This window comes from Megalops cyprinoides, chromosome 9 (genome assembly GCF_013368585.1).
Source record: "Megalops cyprinoides isolate fMegCyp1 chromosome 9, fMegCyp1.pri, whole genome shotgun sequence".
In the NCBI taxonomy this organism is placed as follows: domain Eukaryota; kingdom Metazoa; phylum Chordata; class Actinopteri; order Elopiformes; family Megalopidae; genus Megalops; species Megalops cyprinoides.
The window spans coordinates 10,307,174-10,327,990 of NC_050591.1; positions in this window are offsets into that span (position 1 = coordinate 10,307,174).

Sequence of the window (20,817 nt, forward strand, 5' to 3'; positions counted from 1 at the left end):
CTAGCTAATCATAAACTAACATGGGATTAGAATGATGTGGTTGATCATTATGATAACTGATTAGCTGTTTAAGCATTGCAACATAGGCTAGTTGCCTTTAAGGTTTTCTTGAATTAAGTCTTCAAATACAATAAAACGTTATGGTGCAAGAACCAGTGATATATCATGAATATTGGCAAAGCTAGGATGTGGTGTTAGGCATGACAAAAAAAAAAAAAAAAAAATCATAATGCTATAATTCATAGTGTCATAATGCTTTTATAAAATGGATCCCTAGTTGACTGAATTCAGGGGAAGCTACTTAATTACATAAAGTAGGAATACAGACAGAAAGCATTTTATTGATTACATTAAGCATCATTCCTCCAGCGAAGGTACTTACCAGGTTTATTATCATCAGTTACTATAGTTATATGATCTAACAGACACACTTCTAGATTCTAGATTCACTAGATTCACTAGCTAGTAAGTGAACAATCTAGCTGCAGATACAAGAGGACCTGTGTCATCCATTCCATGTTAAATTTACAGAGTACTACAACTCCTTTCTTCCCTTCATTGTAAACATTAATTTGAACATGTCTATTCACAATACAATTAACATGATCTATTGAAATAAGCCCATCAGTTTCGGCATATTGCACAAATTTTGCTTTGGACGGACAAACAATGTTAGTCCACTGTTTTCTGGTTTTGAGTGATGGTTGCTATTAACTTTGTTGTGGGCTTGTGGACACTTACTGACATTATATTCTTGACTTGAATTCACTAGCTATCGATAGCTAGCTAGTTATGAATATCATGAATATTGGCTTGATCAGGAATTTTAAATACTACGTGAATGATGTCTCATAATCTACCAAAAATTCAGTTAATCCTCTTATTTTATGTAACTAGCTAAGTAACTAACCTTAAATTCCTCCATCATTGATTCCTCCAAAGTGATATGCAGTCAATGCACAATGATATTGAAATGAGGTAAAAAAAAAAATCCATTTGCCTGTGGTTTATCAGGGAATAGTGTCATGGCTGGAACTCAAACTGACTGACAGGAACAGCAGGTCAGAACTAAACATTCTATGATAAAACACCAGATAACCCTTCACGAGCTATTTTTTAGTCATTGGTGGAGGAAGAATCCATTACTACTATGCCTTTACCATGTTATCCTATCCTATTACCATATTATTATCATATTATTTATCTAAGTGCAGAAAAAATGGAATTGTTTCCCATTCCCCATGTTTCTCAACGCACAGTATTGTTGCACAATACAAGTTGGACTGGATCCTCTTAAGGCATGAAATAATTGATAGAGGATAGCAGTGTCAGAATCACACACTTTAACAACACACAAACCACACAGCTCATTAGAAACAAAAGAAGGCACAAAAAAACTTTTCTAACCAGACCATAAATCCCTCCCATCTTCTTTCTTTACACATTGGTGAGTATCGTTCATTCTTATTGGTGTCAGGACAAAAGGTTCAGGATTATCTGTTCTCTACAGGCAGACCCATAGAGAACTGATATCTCTTCCATACTCCCTCACTTAACCAATGCCCATGCAAAATTAAGAGGAAGATAACTGTCTGTCAACAAAAATGAGTTGTCAGAAAATGTCAATGTAACTGAGATGCATTTTTTTTCCTACATGGATAATAATAGAATTTTTAAACATGCTGTTTTCCACTTTTTGCCTATTCCTCAGCAAATGCAATCATGAACACCCTGCTCCTGAACCTTGGATGTTTTTGTTCTATAAACACTCCATTGTATTTAAGCTGAATAGGGTTTGTATCTCAAGCAATCACAGGTTATTTCTTGTGATGCAAAATTGTTGTAACATATCTAGAGTTCTACTCCCATTTTTTCCCATTACAGACAATGACAGACTATTCTGCTAATTCTCCTTTCAGGAACAGCAGTTTAACAGCACAATTCTTATGAGTGTTGTCTAAGGATATCTGTAGGGGGGGGGGGGGGGGGGGGCGATGGTAAGGGTGTTCAGAAATCTCCATGCAATTATGTTCACATAACGTTGCATTTGGTTTGCACATTACATCATAGGAGAGTTTAAAAGTGAATTCTACACATATAGTGCTGAAAGTATCCTTCAGTGTTGTAGTAGTCCATGAAAGTTATTGACACAAGTAATACAATTTAATTTGATGTGTTGCTTTGTGTTTCACTCTATTACAAAAATTGTCAATCATAATTTCATCCTATTGTTTGTAAGTATGTAATAATATTTGGAAAATGGAAAGCATAGGTTGCTCAACCTGTAGGTTCAAGCACAAGGAAGCATCCCTCTTTTCAGCGTGGTGCTCATGTCACAACCTGAGGAACACCACAATTTGCCATTATCTTCATAACCTTCAGCTCAGATAATTGTAATCAGAAGAGCTTTGGTCAATTCAACCTGAGTGAGCTAGTTTTTGGTGAAAGAAGCCTGGAGCTTAGCAGGGAAGAGAACAGCAATTATTTCATTGCCTTAGGACTTCCTGAAGAGAAATTACCTCCTTTTTTCAGTTTTTGAGGTCATGGGAATGACATGTATTTCTATAGAGCACTGTATCCCAAACAGAAGAAACACAACATGAGAAAAAATGGGCTGGGTGGGAAATCCACAGAAAGTAATTGATTGTTTCACTGCTAATGGCAAGGTCTGAAAATAACTTGCTGGTCCAACAGCAAGGGTGGCTGGTAGATTAAAAAAAAAAAAAAAACAGCAGCCAGGCAGATTTTTCACCATCCAAAAGAAGTTATTGGAAATCAAGAAACATTTTAACTGGATCTTGTGAGACATGCATCTGTTTGGTAGGAACATTGTATATTACCAGCAAAAACAGCTAGCCAGCAAGATAACATTACAGCTAAAACTGACAGCTAAACCATGGTAATATTTGCTATGAACACCTACCTAAACATTATCTTCTATAAGTACATAAAGAATGAATGGGGTTGGAATCCAAATTACTTGCACAGCCACTAAGAAGTCTCAGAAGCGGTTCTTGTTACAATCACCATGTAGTATTTACTTTGAATCTGCTATCTTTTTATCACTACACTTAACTGGACAAAATTCTCATGGTTTTAAGTTGCCACCACTTTATTATGACAGTCTAATCACCTCTCACCATTAACTCTGGGTACTTTAGCATTTTTATTGTTTTAGAAAATATGGTTTTAAAGAAAAACCATCCCAATCCGAAGCTCATGAGTGGACTCCTGACGTTGAAATCATAACTGTACACATCCTACATGGCTTATGTTTCTGTTGTTTCTTTGGTCATGAGGATTGCGGAAAAAGGGGTTCGTAACAGAACAACCAATGAATCCATACCTCTGACTCAGAGAACAATGTTTTGTTGATATGGGCTGGAACAGGCAAGAATTAATGTGTCAGCCATGAAAAGATGGCCATGCTCAGGGCTGTGCACAAACTCTGGAGGATCAGGGATAAACTATGGAAGGGGCTTGGCTTAGCAATGTTCAGTCTGACAGGAAAAGGTGCTTTTGACTTCAGAACCAAAAGCCTTGTCATTCCCCAGACCACAGGCATTTTATATCTATATCTCAGTCATGGGATTTTTTCAGCCTTTATTCCCTGTTCCCATCACAACTGATGCATGGTGCACATTAATTTGCATTTACATTCTGTGCATTACTTTATATTTTGTACAGGATCCACTTTGTACATATTTTGGATTACATAATTCCAGATTCTGCTGATGATAGCACTTAACTAGGGCATGCATATTACAGGCATTGGCATTAAAATGGGAGCAACTGCAAACTATAGCAATAATCAACACTTTCTGGGCAATAATCAAAACAATTATCAGATAAGCAATTACAGAGATTTTACCCATATTCACAGAATAAGGTGTAATTTATATTTAAACCAATCAGGTCAGGTTTCTTTTTTGAGGTAACCATTGTATTCTCCCTTCTCTGTTTACATACGTGGTCCTCTGGTTTTATATCAAATGCTTCTGGCAATTACCTCCAGCACAAAAATGATCAAAAACAATCTGGTGGTTGAAGTATCGAGGGAAAACTAAAATGTGGTTTGTAAAATCCTAGCAGTCATGGCTAGAGAAAAATGGGTTCCATGCTTTTTGATACAGGCTTACAAAGATGGAGAATGGAATTCCCATGTGGAATGTAGATTTGTTGTGCTTTACAACACAGTGAAAGAGGGAGACAATTGGGGAGACAATTGGATCCTGCGGGTTCTGCCAGTTGCAAAATTTCTACACAGCCAATGTTTCTGCTGTCTTTTTTTTCTTTTCTCTTGGCCTAGTGATAGCTATCCAACACATGGAATTTGAAAAGCATCCTTCTCATTTTGAAAATGCTCTTTCAGTACTCATAAAGGTATACTCTATACACATGTTGCCAGGAGGCATAAAACCAATAATTTGTACATATCTTATTACTGATAAAAAAGAATGTTATCTTTAGTAAACTTTAAAGAATGTTTGAAATTATACTATTATACTATATTAATATGAAGTTTTATTCTGTCTCAACGTTGGTCACTATGTGTATCAAGCATTTGTTTGAGGCAGTTTAGGTATGACAGACCATTGCAACAAATTTTCAAAATATCATAACAGGTGTAATAGGTAGGTATCTGATAATGAAAATAAGAGTATCTGGCAGGCAAATTTCTTGATTAAATTTTTGAATGAAACAGCTCAAAACATGTGACACACAACTTCATAATTGTAAAACAGATTATCTGGTTGTAACTGATGAAGAGCTGGCATTTTGAGGAGAGATTTGGCCTCTTTCCAGCAAACTGCTTTCTGTTAAAGGATTGAGTGGCAGATGGAGGCATCTGAGGGATGGCAAAATAATCTCTCTATTTATAGACCTTTTATGTGCTTAAAATTGGAAAACAAAGCTGACTTCCATCAATTAATTTAAAAAGTAGCATCAACTAGGTTGTTTGAATTTGATCAGAGAACTGTATCAGAGAACTGCAAAGTCAGCTTACAAGTCACACACAGGTCCAGACTGAGATATTGAACACATACGTGTGTACTTAGGCCGGTCCCTATGAGCCCTCAGACCTTTTTGATGAGTGTCAAATGCATCTATGCAGGCCACTCTGTCATTTTCTGTCATAGAGAGCATTTCCAGAAGAGGATCCCCTGCTGTCTGTATGGCCGTGTGGGCTGGAAGAACCCAGGAGATAACAGCTAAGTGGGGTTTCTGGTCTCTCCGCTCAAAGCAGAGTGGAAGATAAAAAATAGGGTAAATGACAAACATAAGGAAGTGGTAGTATAGTAAAGTGGTGGTAAGTACAGTAGATTCCATTCCACTTTCAATTCTCAGTCATCACAGGATTTCATGTTTCCTCCCTTTTTCATATGTGAAGCCTAAATTCAAGTTTTACTGATCTAGCTTTCATACAACAGTATTACTGTTACAACTGAGTAATTAGATGAAAAGAGTAACAGTTACTTACTAGCTTCAACACCAACACAGATTTTAGCAAAAACAGGAAAATTGGCTGGAACCCTTTATTTGCTCAGCCTCCTTTGGTGAACAGCCTTCACATGTTTTAATCATCTGATGCTTTCAAAATCTAAATGCAATGCAAATGATTTTGTTTTGCATTCTGTGACATAATCATTGATCAGCAAAGGCAGCAACACTGTATTGATCTGGACCAATGTAAATCTGCAATATGTCAGAAATTGATGTAAATGAGTTTGTTTGGTGAGAGTGAAAGTGGAGGAGTAAAGGCTTAAATTACTATAGTATTGCATCAGTCTAAAGTACATTTTCAAAGCATTTCTGGTAACTTAGACGGGGTTGTACTCTAGTTTTTGCATTCTCTGAAAGTGTTGCTATATGGTGCCTATTGCACAGTCAAACTAACTCAGGATCACTTAGGCACAACATAGGCCTGCAGCCTTTCCAGACATTTGGGAATTGTACATTTCTTTGCCTGCAGAGATCACATAGACACTACTATGTCAGGGTTAGTACATCTGACATTTATAAAAAAAAAAAGTTTCTTTAAATAATGGAGAATGTCAATCCACTTTGTTTTTAGCCAATATAACATGAAATGTTGCTATCCCATTGCTATCCCACCCCACCCCAGACTTTTTTTTATCAACTTATTACTTTCATACACGTGCATGCACTGTGACATTTTATTCTACTATACCTCCTAATTGTCCATGCAACAAATACAAAGCTTCAGAATGTATTGCAACACCATTCAGTATTATTCTATTAAGTTATATCATTTAATATCATACAGTACAAGCCTTATAATTATTGTTTGTCATGGTTTGCAGCACACTGCCACTTGGTAAAAACCTGTTTAACCTCTAGAACCCAAAAGTCGCAAACTGCACCCAAATGAGCTTACCTCATTCTCTGCTCACTAACTCGGTCATTTTTCCGTGTAGAAACTTTCTGTTTGTTTCGCTGTGTGCAGGAGGCTTGTCACTTTCAGTGACTCAAATATATCACCAGTAAACATAAAATTTGTTCAAGCATAGCAGTGCAAAATCTGTGTATATTTTCTCACTTCAAAAAGAACTCCATGTCAATTCCATTAAATTTCTTGCTCATTTCAGGACATAGACATTTTTTCTGTGTACCAGGAATGTGCTTCTTATGTCTTATGTGGTGTTCAGTTAGATGTCAGTAAACAACAGGACTATTTACAATGAAGACATGATCACCATCTATTGATAGCTGCAATGCAATCAAATGCATATCTGTCACAGCTCAGCTGACCATGCAAAGACCAAACTGGATGAATCTGATGATTTTTTTTTTATTATTAATATAACTGAAATATAAACCAATTTAATATTACATCTGTATATAAGTGGTATATATATATATATATATATATATATATATATATATATATATATAGTTCTGTATTGCTGTTTTGTGTTGATTTTCTATTATTATTTATGCAACTAGTTGTTCATTGTCAAATCAGTACTTATGTAAATATTTATTTATTGTTTGCAGTGTGTTAGAAATGCCTAACTTTCAAACTTCTGAGCATATTTTTGGCTGGCACTTAACTCACTGCTCTGTACTTTTCATACATATTAAAAAGCAATGTGTCCTGAATTTCCGTAACAGTTTGTTAATGCATTGTCACACTTGATGGCAAGAGCATGGCAAATTTTCAGTGACACATTACATTTATGTGACGCCTTAAATTTGCCAACAAATCAAACTGACTTTTTAAACCCTCTTCCTTGTCAAAACACACTAATTTCCTAAACAGCATAGCCCCATAAGGATGCCCTTTTCCCATGCAGGTCTGATAAAAATTTCTCCTCCATCTCATTTGAAATAACATTTAAGGCAATATCAGGTGAAACGTTTCCCTCCACTATTGGGGACTCTGCACAGATGGTTGTCTCCGCTTGGACCTGAGTCCACTGCTCCAGGTAGCACTAGCAGGATTTACTCAGTGTCAGCATGGAGTCCTTCATCTCACAAACCCTGCCTCACAATTTACTCCTTTCTGTCTTCAAACCATTCATAGATTTCTTTACCATTTCTATCAAATCATATGTGTACAGATGCTTACTGCTTTGCTGGGCAGTGTGACTCCCTAGATGTTTGCATTGGCTGGGCCTAGATAATACAAATACAAACTTTTTTCCACAGATTTCAATGCATTCCAGATATATCACATTTAGTTTGATGTTGTAAGAGTTCTGCAGCATATACTATACTGTGTTGTAATATTAACAGTAAAATGGATGTTGGTGCGTATTCTTTGAGGTGCATACTGTGAGCATGCATACAAAAGTGTTAGTGTTTTAGAGATGCTCACCATTTCAGGTTGTAACAGATGAGAGATGAATAAATATGAGTAGGCACTTCCATACCTTTCTTTTACTTGAGGGGGTTGGCACTTGATCTGTGTAACTGTATATCTGTCCTGTTGCCATAAAAGTGACAAGTCTGATTCTCTAGTCTTGGCAGTGCTGTGAACAATGTGATATATTTGATGCACCTGTTAGTCACTGGACAGCCCATATTCTGAATATAGCTTAGTAGGTGGTGTGAGTCAGAAGAGGAGGGAAAAGCAATATAATGCGTGTGTAAGTACAGGTTGTCAGATATTCTGTAGTGTTTTTTTGGGGGAGCTCTGGATTTAGCCACAAAGTTTTGTTTGTTTTGATTTATTAAAAAAATATATATCTCTATCTCTCTCTGTCTCTCTCTCTCTCTCTCTCACACACACACACACACACACACAAAACAAGAAGAGATATAGAGTAAATATGTTACATTTTCAAATAAAAAGAAATACTACATTTGGAGATTGTGCGTGTATTGGGCTTACTTTACCAATGATGTTCTAATTCCTCCAAAGTGTGAAATACCACACCACATATTTATTTAACCATGAAAGATCCCAAGGCATTCCTACTGATATGTATTACTTTCAAGCCCTGTTATTTCCTGAGTGCTTTAGGAATCTGGCAAACGTGACCCCATATGATATTGCAGGACTACCTTGTATTGAACTGTGATGCAGAATGATGTGCAACAATTACATAGGTACACACACACACACTCCTCTTCAGTGAACAAAAAAATAGATATAATGCTGTGAAGTACATGTAATACAGTTTTGATGTTACTGTGTACAGTATGACAGTACAGTATGTAAAAAAGAACCTAACCAATGGCATCATGTTCTTGCATTTTCTACAGAACTGCCAGACAACGTCCTGAGGGTGGAAGGCAAGGTCTGTTCACCCATGAACAGGAACTGGCCATTGTCAATGTAGTATTGACAAACAACACCATCCACCTACATCAACAATGACAGCAAATCATCGCAGATCACATAACATTCCATGATATCAACCTTGTCAGTATATCAACACTCTGCCGCATCTTGCATCAACACCAACTTACGATGAAGCAGCTGTACAGGGTTCCATTTGAGAGGAACAGCGTTAGAGTCAAAGACCTTCGCTATGACTATGTGCAAGTAAGTGTCACTGTACTATACTGTAATACAGTAATGGCAGTAGATTGTGTCCTATTGGCACTGCATAGATACATTCAAACAAAGCAGTATGTGACATAGGCAGTCGCCCCCATTCCGGGGGGGTGGTGTCTGTGGGGGCACCTGCCTTGCCTGTAGCTTGTAGTTTTGACTGAATGTGTCTGACCCAACCCACTCCCACCCCCCTCATCCCCCCCCCCCCATCCTTGTGTGAAAATGTAGACATTGTAGTCCTGTGTTTTGAGTTACACCATATTCACGGTACAGTGTATGCATTCTCTGTTACATAGAGTCCTGGACTTTGATGCAGCTGCACAGCCTCATGAGTTCATTTACATTGATGAAGCTGGATTCAGTCTAGTTAAAGCCAGGTGTCGGGGCCAAAATGTTATAGGACAAAGAGCTGTTATGAATGTCCCTGGGCAGTGCGGGGGAAATATCACCTTGTGTGCCGCCATTAGTCTGCAAGGAGTTCTCCATCACCATGCCACCCTAGGTCCCTACAATACTGCACACATAATCACATTTCTGGATACATGTAATGCAGTTGTACAGGACGGACCAGAGCAGCCCAGGTTTGTTGTCATCTGGGATAATGTTAGTTTCCACCAGGCTGCTCTGGTCCGGGACTGGTTCACCAACCACAATAGCTTCACAGTTGTATACTTGCCTTACTCCCCATTTCTCAATCCGATTAAGGAATTCCTTTCAGTTTGGCTTTGGAAAGTGTATGCCTGCCAACCACATGCCCGCCTGCCTCATCTGCAAGCAATGGAAGAGGCATGCGGAGACATTGAGGTCGGGTCAGTCCAGGGTTGGATATGGTACGCAAGGTGATATTTTCTCTGTTGCCTAGCCAGGGATGACATTGCTTGTGATGTGGATGAGGTGATGTGACCAGACCCTAACAGAACATGGGATCCATAAACTATCCACCCCAAGGGCATAGGTTTGTATATGGACTGTAGGGACATGTCCCTACCAATAATATTTATGAGGACAGAATTGTCCCTACCAACATTTGAGCCCACACTACTCACAGTATTTCCATTATCAAGTTCATCTTTTGTGAAGCCCCCCCCCCCCCCCCCCCCCCCGCCCTCAAGCAAGCCAGCACATGCTTCCTGCCTCAACCAGTGCAGTGGACTGTCCGTCAAGATAAACATTTTATCTGAACTGCAATAACTATATAATATATATCTTGCTTTTTAGAATGTACACATGTTGAACGCCATAGGTAAAGGCTAAAGATAACAATCGATACATGTGGCCTGGTGGCTAAAGAAGTGAGTGAGCCAGCAAGCTAGCTAGCTAGCTAGCTATTAATCAGTGCTACAAGTTGGCTTGGATAGTTAACAATATGAAATAGCTCGACAAGCATATGAGACTGGTTAGCCATGGGTAGCCAGCAAGTGTTAGCTAGATGTATAATTTATGTCTGGCTACATATTGCATAGTACATGGTGGTTAACATTATAATATATCAAGCTAGCGATGCTAACAAGCTAGTGATGCTAGAAAGCTGTCTAGGCTGGTTCATAGCTAGTGGTTGGCAAGTTAGCTTGCCAGTTGGGTAGCTATGGGAAGAGGGAGATTGGGAGCTTGTAGGTTACACATTTTATGTTCATGATAACCTTATCAAGAGATGTCTGACCATCTAAAGGCAACTAAATAGACTACTAATTGAAGTGGTTGGGTCTCAGCTGCCATGTCTTTGAATTGGACAGAGAACAAGTTTCTACATTCTGTACAAGACATATTATTTTCAGTATTTTTTTTATATATATATAGTTTTGCTTAGATACAGTAGCATTCTGCTTCCTGTTCTTCCTTCCTGTAGGGTTCAAACTCTCACCAGAGCCTTGAGTACATTATAAAAATCTGAATGTTCTGCCATTTTGTACAAATTCAGAATGCCCAATGTTACAAAATATTTTCCAGTATTTTGAAAATACAAAATTTTCTGGCATCAGTATTTTGTATTTTACTTTGATACATTTATTTGCGGGGTATTTTGTAAAAAGATATATTTTGATGGATCTTTGCCCATCTCTGCCAAAAGGCATACTAATTCCTCAATGTCTGGTGCTGATATATTTAGGTATTTGCCCTCCTTGACTATATCGTTTCTGAAGTGCAACTTTCTGGCCAAGGCTTCTGAAAGGAAGGTGTGTGTGGTGTGAGGTGATTTTGCATTGCTTACTACACTACTTCTTAACTTCACACGAGATCCCTACCTTTGCAGACACAGGATTTGGCATTACCTGGTTGATAATAAGGTGAACTGTTGACCCTAAAAAGGACCCAGATGCATTTCTGTATTGGGACGGTCTGCTTCTTTGAAGCTGGTACACACCTTCCAACTTGAATTATATGCATGAAAACATGAAGATTTCCTCCAGGCGTTCTTCAGGGGAAGTCAGTCTTCTGTAGCAGTGGAGTGATTTTTGCAATGTGGGCTTACATGCAAATTTAAACTACTTTGATGAACTGCCAAATTCTGCAAGTACTTTATCACAGCGCCTGGTTATAAAATGCATCATCTATGCTGTGTGTTTTGATTACTTTCATCAATGGTATGATGTACACACATAGCACTTTATTTAATTACTTTTTTTCCTGAATGAGGTGAAAAAAATAAACTATTTGAAATGTACTGATGTCGATGTGGAGCTACTACAGATCTGTGCACTGTGTTAAATTTATGGGGTCCTAAAATAATGCAACATTATGGTAGAACCAACATTATGATACTTTTATAGTATAGTACTTTTATGGTACTTTCATCCTGTGGAGTAAGGAGTTTCACTTTGGTCCATGGGAAATCAGTATTTTGCTGCAATATAAATATCATGAGTATTCTGATGAATATTCTGTTTAATTTGCTATACACCATTGCATACACTGAAGCAAAACCTAGGGACCAGTTCAGACTTGAGATATGCATGTATAAACCCCATTTAAGCACCTCCCAGAAGGATTACACAGCTGTGCTATGCAAATCCTGACAGGGGAACTTAGGTGGCCCATTTGGGAGATGTCTGTTTGGGGGAGGAATTTGCCCAAAATGAGGGTGCGTCTTGTTTATTATCAAGATGCACACATACGTTCAACACAAGTCATTTTTCTCTCTACTTTTGAAAGTTTAATTTCTTTAAACCTGAGAATCGAATGCCTAACTCCAGTTTAACATTAATTGTACGTCTTCTGGAAGTGGTACTTGTCTGCAGATTCCAGTGAAAGGTTTTATTTTACTTGTATATACCAAATCACTTTCTGATTTAGCTACATCTGATGTGTCCAGCCTGCCACTTTCCTTGGATTGTACACCGATGAGTCAAAACATTATGACCGCTCACAGGTGAACCGAATAATGTTGATCATCTCCAAACAAGGGCACATGTCAAGATCTGGGTAGATTAGATGGTAAGCGAACAATCAGTTGTAATAGTAGGATTGGAGGCAGGGGAAATGGGCAGGAGTAAAGACCTGAGTGACTTTGACAAGGGCCAAATTGTTATGGTCATACAACTGGGTCAAAGCATCTCTGAAATGACAAGGCTTGTGGGGTGCTCCCGGTCAGCAGTGGTAAGTACCTACTATCAGTGGTCTGAGGAGGGACAAACCACAAACCGGCAACAGGGTGTTGGGCGCCCAGGGCTCATCGATGTGCAAGGGCAACGAAGGGTATCCCGTCTGGTCCAAACCAAAAGAAGGTCTACTGTGGCACAAGTCACAGAAGATTTTAGTGATGGTTACGGGAGGAATGTGTCACAACACACAGTGCACCGCACCCTGCTACGTATGGGGCTGCGCAGCCGCAGACCGGTCAGGGTGCCCATGATGGCCCCTGTCCACCGTCAAAAGTGCCTACAATGGGCACGCGATCTCCTGCTAATGTTTTGGTGCCAGATACCACAGGACACCTTCAGGGGTCTTGTAGAGTCCATGCCTTCACGGGTCGGCGCTTTTTTGGCGGCACACAGAGGACCAACAGCATATTAGGCAGGTGATCATAATGTTTTGGCTCATCGATTTATTTTCATCATACAACAGATCCTTGTAACCTCTTGCTTCTTGGTGGATATCCCCGGTTTGTGCTTCTATTGATCCAGCAACAGCTTGATCGGTGCTTGCAGCAAACCCAGAGGCATGCAACTGTAAAGCAACACATCCTCACATTTCCTGAAGCTGCCTTGTTGAAATGGAAAACTGGTCAAGAGGATGGGTCTATATTTTCAGAGTGAGCAAGGGCTTATATTTGCTTATGTTGAAATGGCCTTCTGAGCCCAGCAGCTATGTTGAACCCAAATTAACTGTATTTAAGAACCTGAAACTACACACCAAGTGCCCATGTTTATGGCATAGTCACTATCCTTACCATAATCGCTGCTGAAACTTGTCATGCATACAGAGCGCTCAGAAACATTTGATGTGTACTTCACAGTTTCCACAAAGACATAGGTATGTTTTCATTTAGAAAAGATGCAATTTGTTTCCTGCAATTTTCTGAGTGCATCAAATTGTCCTCCTGAATAATTCTCGACCACATGTCTTTATAAAGTTTCCTTATCACAAAGGTTGTTGTTAAGAATCAACATTACAGTTTTTCACAATTGTTTACACACCAAAATTGGAACTTGAAACGCAATCACTGAAACCTGAAACTCATGTACATTTACATTTACATTTACATGTACCAAATCCCTAAACCAAGTCTGCATAATTGCAAGCACAATTTCTGCTTTGCACTCAGTTTTCAATTCTAAATCACATTTTTGGGTTGGACGGGGACGGAACATTATTGTCCACTGTACCATTGTGAATGTCCTTGAACTGCATGGAGGGAATATCACCATGTGCGCAGCCGTTACCCGTCCTCCATCACCATGCCAACCTTGGTCCCTACAACACCGCCCGTCTCATCACATTCCTGGACACACTACATGGCATCCTCATTCCAGCTGAGCAGAGGGATGGACCAGAGCAGCCCATGCATGTTGTCATCTGGGGCAACGTGAGTTTCGACCGGGCTGCTCTGGTCTGCAACTGGTTCATCAACCACCCACAATTTATTGTTCTATACCTCCCACCATACTCCCTATTCCTAAACCCAATTGAATGGAAGGCGTATGACAGCCATTCCCTCGCACACATGCTTCTCCGGGCAATGGAGGATGCATGTGGTGACACTGATGTGGGGGCTTTCGGTGGCTGGATCCGTCACTCCAGAAGATTCTTTCCCTGCTGTTTAGCCAGGGAGAACATCACTTGTGATGTAGATGAGGTGCTGTGGCCAGACCAAAATAGGAGGCAGGTTGCAGCCTAATTTCTTTTTGCTTACATTTTGCATTTGTTTTTGTATTTTTGTGTTTAGAGTTAAAAAAAAAAAAAAAAACTTTTATTTATATATTTATTTTATTTATTTTTTACAGAAGACCCTTTATCTTACTAGGGTTATCTTATTTTTCCTGGTTTTCTCCTGTTGGGTATGTAAAGTGTTACATGCAAAACACAAGTGTTTAAAAAAAAACTGCATTTTGGAAAAATTAAAAATGTTTTTGTTACTGTATTGCATTTGTGTGTGTTTATTTATATATATTTGAGTAGATATACCATTACTGTAACAATCTTTTACAACCGGCTACAGTGTAACACTGAAAATGCAAAAGGCATAAACTTACTGATAAGATATTCATAGTAATGTTTTGTGTTGAGCACATCAGTGTGGTTGGTAGAAAGATCTATTCACATGATGGCATGTGTGTGTCATTTTGATGCAAAAAAAAAAAAAAAAAATTGGAAAGAGATACAACAGTTTTGAATGCAGTGTTTGCTTTTGCTAGAGATTTGTAGAGTTTTGCTTTTTGTGTGTGGTTTTGTGTTTTGTGTTTAGAGTTTTGAGAAAATGAGCCAAAGAATCAGAAAATGTGTGTGAACAATTGGGAAAACTGTAAGATTATTCAGAAAACATCTGCCTTACCTGTAAACATACACTAAATTGTTGATGCCAACAGCAATGCCAATAGCAATTCTTTGACTCATCGGAGGCAAAGTTTTATATTTTATATCAACAGTTTGTTGTGACTGGTCAAGCTGAATATATGGTTGACTTCACTGTCCATTAGCCATTGGATCTGATGATCACATAAGTCTGAGTGGTTGGACAGAAAGTTAAGGTACATCGGTACGCAATGTATATAATTGTCGATGAACTTCATTTCAAATCAGTGTGCTTTGTGATAACAACTGATGATGTTCATATATGTTACCTCGCTAGCAGGCCATTTATATAATACTGGCTAGTTAAATTATTGCCATTGATGTAGCTGCTTACTCTAAATCATTATTGTAAGCAGCTAAATCAATGGTAAAATTAGCACATGCTAGTTAGCTATTGATAAATGAACATCAATCAACCTGTAATGTTAACTCACAATGAAAAGTTACAAAGACAAAATGGGTTCTATGTCCTGGGTTGCCAAGTGGGGGGTGGGTGGTGAATGGGAGAGATTGGGTTTTCTCGCTAACATTCGCCAGCCACTGATAAATAGTTTTTTGAAATCCACTGTCGAAGGTTGGAAGGTGGTTTGTCCAGTAGTCGAAGAATCTTCGTTGCTTGTTACAGGACTGAAGGGTAACTTTGTCAGTGCCTGTAATCAGAAGGAATAAAATATAAAACTGTTTTTGGCTCCCCCCTATATTGAGATGAAACTTACATCCATGCATGTGTGAGGGGCACAGTAACTTGTGCAAGCTTGCATTATACACCATGTGTCACATACAGCCACAAGATAGACTAACTTTCATTGAATGATAAATACATTAAAATGGAACTTCATCCCCACCAAAACGGAATTAAATTTCACCCATTAAACTTAATAATTAAACCTCATCCAATCCTATACCATACCTCAGTAATAATTGTACTACTTGATTTAGAAGTCTAACTGGAGCTTCAGTACAGTCAAAGGGAAAATGTAACATCACTCTCCCTTTCTGTGCTCATTGGAGAATTAGACCGATTCTGTTTCAAAAGCGTAATGAATACACATTTGCCTTTTCGCGTGTGTGTTCCTTCAGTGCAGTGAAGAAAGTGAACTGTGATGTCGGAGCGTTTGAAGACATCAAACACCTGAAGTATTTCAAAAACAATCAAAACAAAACTTTGTTGTAGCCCAATTTAATTTTAATGATGATGACCCGCTTTCTCTGTTCTTCTGTCTGTTTGTTTAATCTCAGCCTCATTTAATTCTTGGTTTGATTATAAATCTAAATTATGCTTTTTTACAGGCACTCAAGTGAATAATTCAAAGCAAAGTAATAAACCACACATTTCCAATAAGCTTCCATTTTAAATTGTAGAATTAGTCATAGAAACCACGGAATTGCCCCTGTGGTTATGTAGAATTTTGTCCTGGCTTTCTTTCTTAAAAGTGAATCTATGTAATTTCCATGTAATAGCCTTCAACGGGAGACAGTACATATCAAGAAATATGTTCAGTACAATACAAGTAGACAATTTATTGTGCTTTTCACTTTACGCCTGTCACTTTCCACATTGATAAAACATACTGTATTCTATAGATGATGATTATTATTTTTATTATTGTTGTTGTAGTTATACTTTAATCTCATAGTATTACACAGTATACTGTCATTGTTCACAAATAAAGAATTTTCTTCAAGAAAACAAGAGTCACATTTGTTCACATCCTTGTAATCAATATTTTGTAAATCCTCCTCTGGCATGGATCACACTGACACTTCCTGTAGCGTTGTACGAGTTTCTGACAATTCTGAGTGGATTTGTCCTCCTGGCAGAGTTGCTTTAGATGTGTCAGATCTTTTAGTTTTCTTTTGTGAACTGCTATCTTCAATTCAAACCATAAATGTTTAGCACCCTGTAGCAATTCATGAGACATCTGTGAGTTGTTCGGTCACCCTGGGGGAATAATAAATGATGGGAACAAAAAATAAATTTAGGAATGATAATTTGATCTTAATCAATTTTAAATTCTTAGACATTTTGTGCACAGACTATCCTTATGATGCAATATCCATGCATTGTCCATCTATCCACCCCTTCATTTTTTTCATTTAGTGCAGAACCAATGAACACTCACAGCAACTGTTTGCCCAATTCCATCCTTGTTGACACAATAACGAAGAACTGCCATGGCTTCTACAGCTGAAACTATCAGGAGGGCCTTTTACTTTTTCACAGTTTCAAAACATTTGTTTAAATTACCTTCATGCTGTTTGAAAACAGGAGGTATCCAGCTGAAAAACTGCAGTGTGAAACCGATAGAATTAGTATGTTGAAGCAAGCATGCTAAATGGACACATTTAAGATTCCTTGCAGATGAATATAGGTTTGATTTAATTGATTTCATAATTTAGTCCAACTAAAGCATACCTAAACTGAAAAAAAGAGCGCCTTTTGAATAAATAAATAAATATAACCTCATGAACTAATCTGCACATCTGACCAATGAATACATGGAAAAATGTGCTAATGGTTGAAATGTTTTCATACTATGGTCTTTCCAAAACTCATTTAATAAGATGAAAATTCAGTCATTACAGAAATAAGAAGGGACATAAAAATACATGTATGCTCAATGCATTTTCTTGCTTTGATAAGAGGTAAAATGTTACTACTCATTCATAAATAAATGTGAACATTCTAGAAACAAGTCTATTTCTATTTCTAAAATTCCCTCAAAACATTGTATAAATGCATTAAGGGATCATTTTCATGAACCATAATCATTATCATTAATTATCACTTTTTGTCAAAGCATGGAGAGATGAAAGGAAATTAAACTCATAACAGCCAGCGAAGTTTGACTTCTCACATGAAGCAACACATTCAGAATAACTTGCATAAACTACCATGCTTCACGTCGAAATGTACATCATTATAGGCTGGCGTCTTTATTTAAATTCAGGATTACAGCTGTAGATGTTGTCAATGGGAGGCCTAACATTGTAATTGAGAAAGCTGAAAACCTGAGCAGTGAAGTGGTGATGAAATACCTGCAGAAAAAATGATCATTCTTGCAAATGATCCATTTGATTCACTGTTATTTACTATTTGGCACTGCATCTTCTTCGGTTTGTTTTTTCTTCTTTGTTATGTTTCATTCGCTGCTTTAAGTGGGCTGTCTGATTATTCATTTGTAAAGCCCATGCATGCAGCAGCACTAATAAACACATGGATCATTTTGAGTTGCAAGGACTATCGCTTTGTGGTAAAAAAATGAATGTATCACATATGTCTGAGAAGTTCATTGACTATAAGAAATTATAGGCCTTCTCCAGTCCTGTGTAGGACAGTCACGATAGGGCAGAAAAACAAGTACTTCATTACATGCCAGAGAGTGGCATCATTTCACATTTATCATTAAAATTGCTAGCCATAAGCAGTCTATGGTTGGCCAGTCTAGAGAGAGCCACATGGCTCTTTCTACCACCCCCTCCTCCCACATTTAGGGTGTTCTGACATAAAGGAAAGACCATCATCGTGTCCCTGGCTTTAACTACATCACTAAATCATTATAGCGTTCCAAAGGAAATGAAACGTCCAGGTGAACCATGACCAGGCACTGAACCACACCTTTCCATGGTACCCACTAGGACACATCTCCTTGGCACCATAACACCACGTAAAGTCAACAGTAGTCTCCCACCTGTTTCATGAGAAACAAGCTATAAAATCTGCATCACAGAGGCAGGGACATTACCAGCTGTGCAATACTTCTACAGTTGACATACAGCAAAGATTGTTTGCTCTCAGTGCTATTTACTTTCTGATGCTGTGGTAAATGAAGCTGTATTTTGCATGTAAAATACCTGGAAATGGAGCTCTCTGAGTGTTTCCAAGTGGAACGCCTCTCTTGTGGGTTGCAGTGGGTGTCACTTCATTAAAATGGAACATTTTCGCCTTTCAGATTTTTTTTTTCCCCTGCCACAGACATCCACAGTTAATCCATTGCTTCAATTTCCTTAATTTTGAAAATATTGCTCTTAACGTTTTCTACAGAGTGCATGATGAAACACTTCTTCTGGCTCCCTTTCACTCTATATTCCTGTCACTGGGCACGCCAAATGACATCTACTGTTCCTTTACAAGCGATGAAAATGAGCACACTGTCTGACTCTTATGACGCTAATTCATTTTACTACACATCTAGAACAACAGTTGGCACAATATCTTGAATTATAAATTGTCTTTAGATGACAATGCTGAACATTTCTTTTTGACTTTACATTAGTGCCATGTTATATTTTATTACTTCTCCGGCGCCATTGTTTGTTTTATTTTTATTTCCCAAAAACAACGGTCCAGAGCTTTCATGCGGTTTAAGAATGGCCTTACACCAAAATAGTCAGATATAGCCCAAACTGGGATTGTTATCCTGTGTGTTGGGAAGTGAGCATATGAGTGATGTGGTAGGGACTGAGAGGAAATACTAAATTATTACATTCAAATGTGAAAGCTTCTTATATTTACAGTTCTGGTCAACATTATTGGCACTCCTATTTTATTAAGTACATAATGTATAGTATCTCCTAAAAAAGTGTATAGTGAAACAGCTGTGGTCAATATACACTCACATGTTTGATGCAGAACAGCATAGGATAAAACAATAACAATTTAAAAAGAAATGGTTGGAAAAGTGTAAAAACAGAAACATTGCCATGGACACAGTTATTGGCACCCTTTTGAAGAATTCAAATCAGATTGAAAAGAAGAAGTAGACTGTGATTACAGTGAAATTAGACTCACCTGTGATAAGTGTCAGTGCTCACATGGCTTGAATTAACCAATGAATGATGGCTTTAATGCTTAACAAGGCCACCTTCATTCTCTGTCACTGTTTTTTGTAATTGCTCACTATGCTATATGTTGCGGCCTGGTATTAAATATATTTATAGTTTCATGTCAAAACTGCTTATAAATCTAAACAACAGAGGAGTATACTATGGCTGGGTCAGAAGAAGATTGTTATCCATTAAAAAAAAAAAAAAAAAAAAAAAACTTTCAGACTAGAAGTTTCAAAATGAATTCAATCAACCAATTTGCTCAGTGGGATTTCAGGAAAAAAATCATTTTTGAAGTGAATACAAATGTTCACAACAACCTTATTTTTCCTTCAGCAATAAACTTAGAGTTTAAGCTCAAGCTTGTCACTGTGCACTACCTGCTATCTACAGAACTGATGAATCATGATTACTGTAAATGGTCATTTTTTGTCCTGGCACCCCATTTATTGTAATATCATCTATAAAGCACAAACTTTTTTCACACATCTGGACAGGTTATATGGATCTCTCTCTCTCTCTCTCTCTCTCCAAATGAAAGATCATTGGGCTTCAGATGTTTTTAATCACAAATTAAAAATCTTGTATATAATTTCAGAGGCTGATAAAAAAGTTGAATAAACTTTGAATATGATATTGTTCAGCCTGAGAGATGTGTGTTTGGTGAATCTCACAATATCTCAAAGTCTGATCTTATCAAGTAAAAATAGTTGCTTCAAAGCACTCTCATAATTGAATGTTTCTATACTGTGATGAAATTGCCTCTGATATTGTAATGGCATTTCAGTCTAATAATATGAGACAAGAGGCCATCTGAGTTTGTAAAGCATGTGAAATAAAAAAGGTAAAAAAGGGCATTGTATATTTCGACCCTGCTTTCTAACTATTTGCTACTATGTTTTGGGGAGGATTCCAAACTAGAAGAGAATTTTTTTTTGGGGTTTTACTCAGAC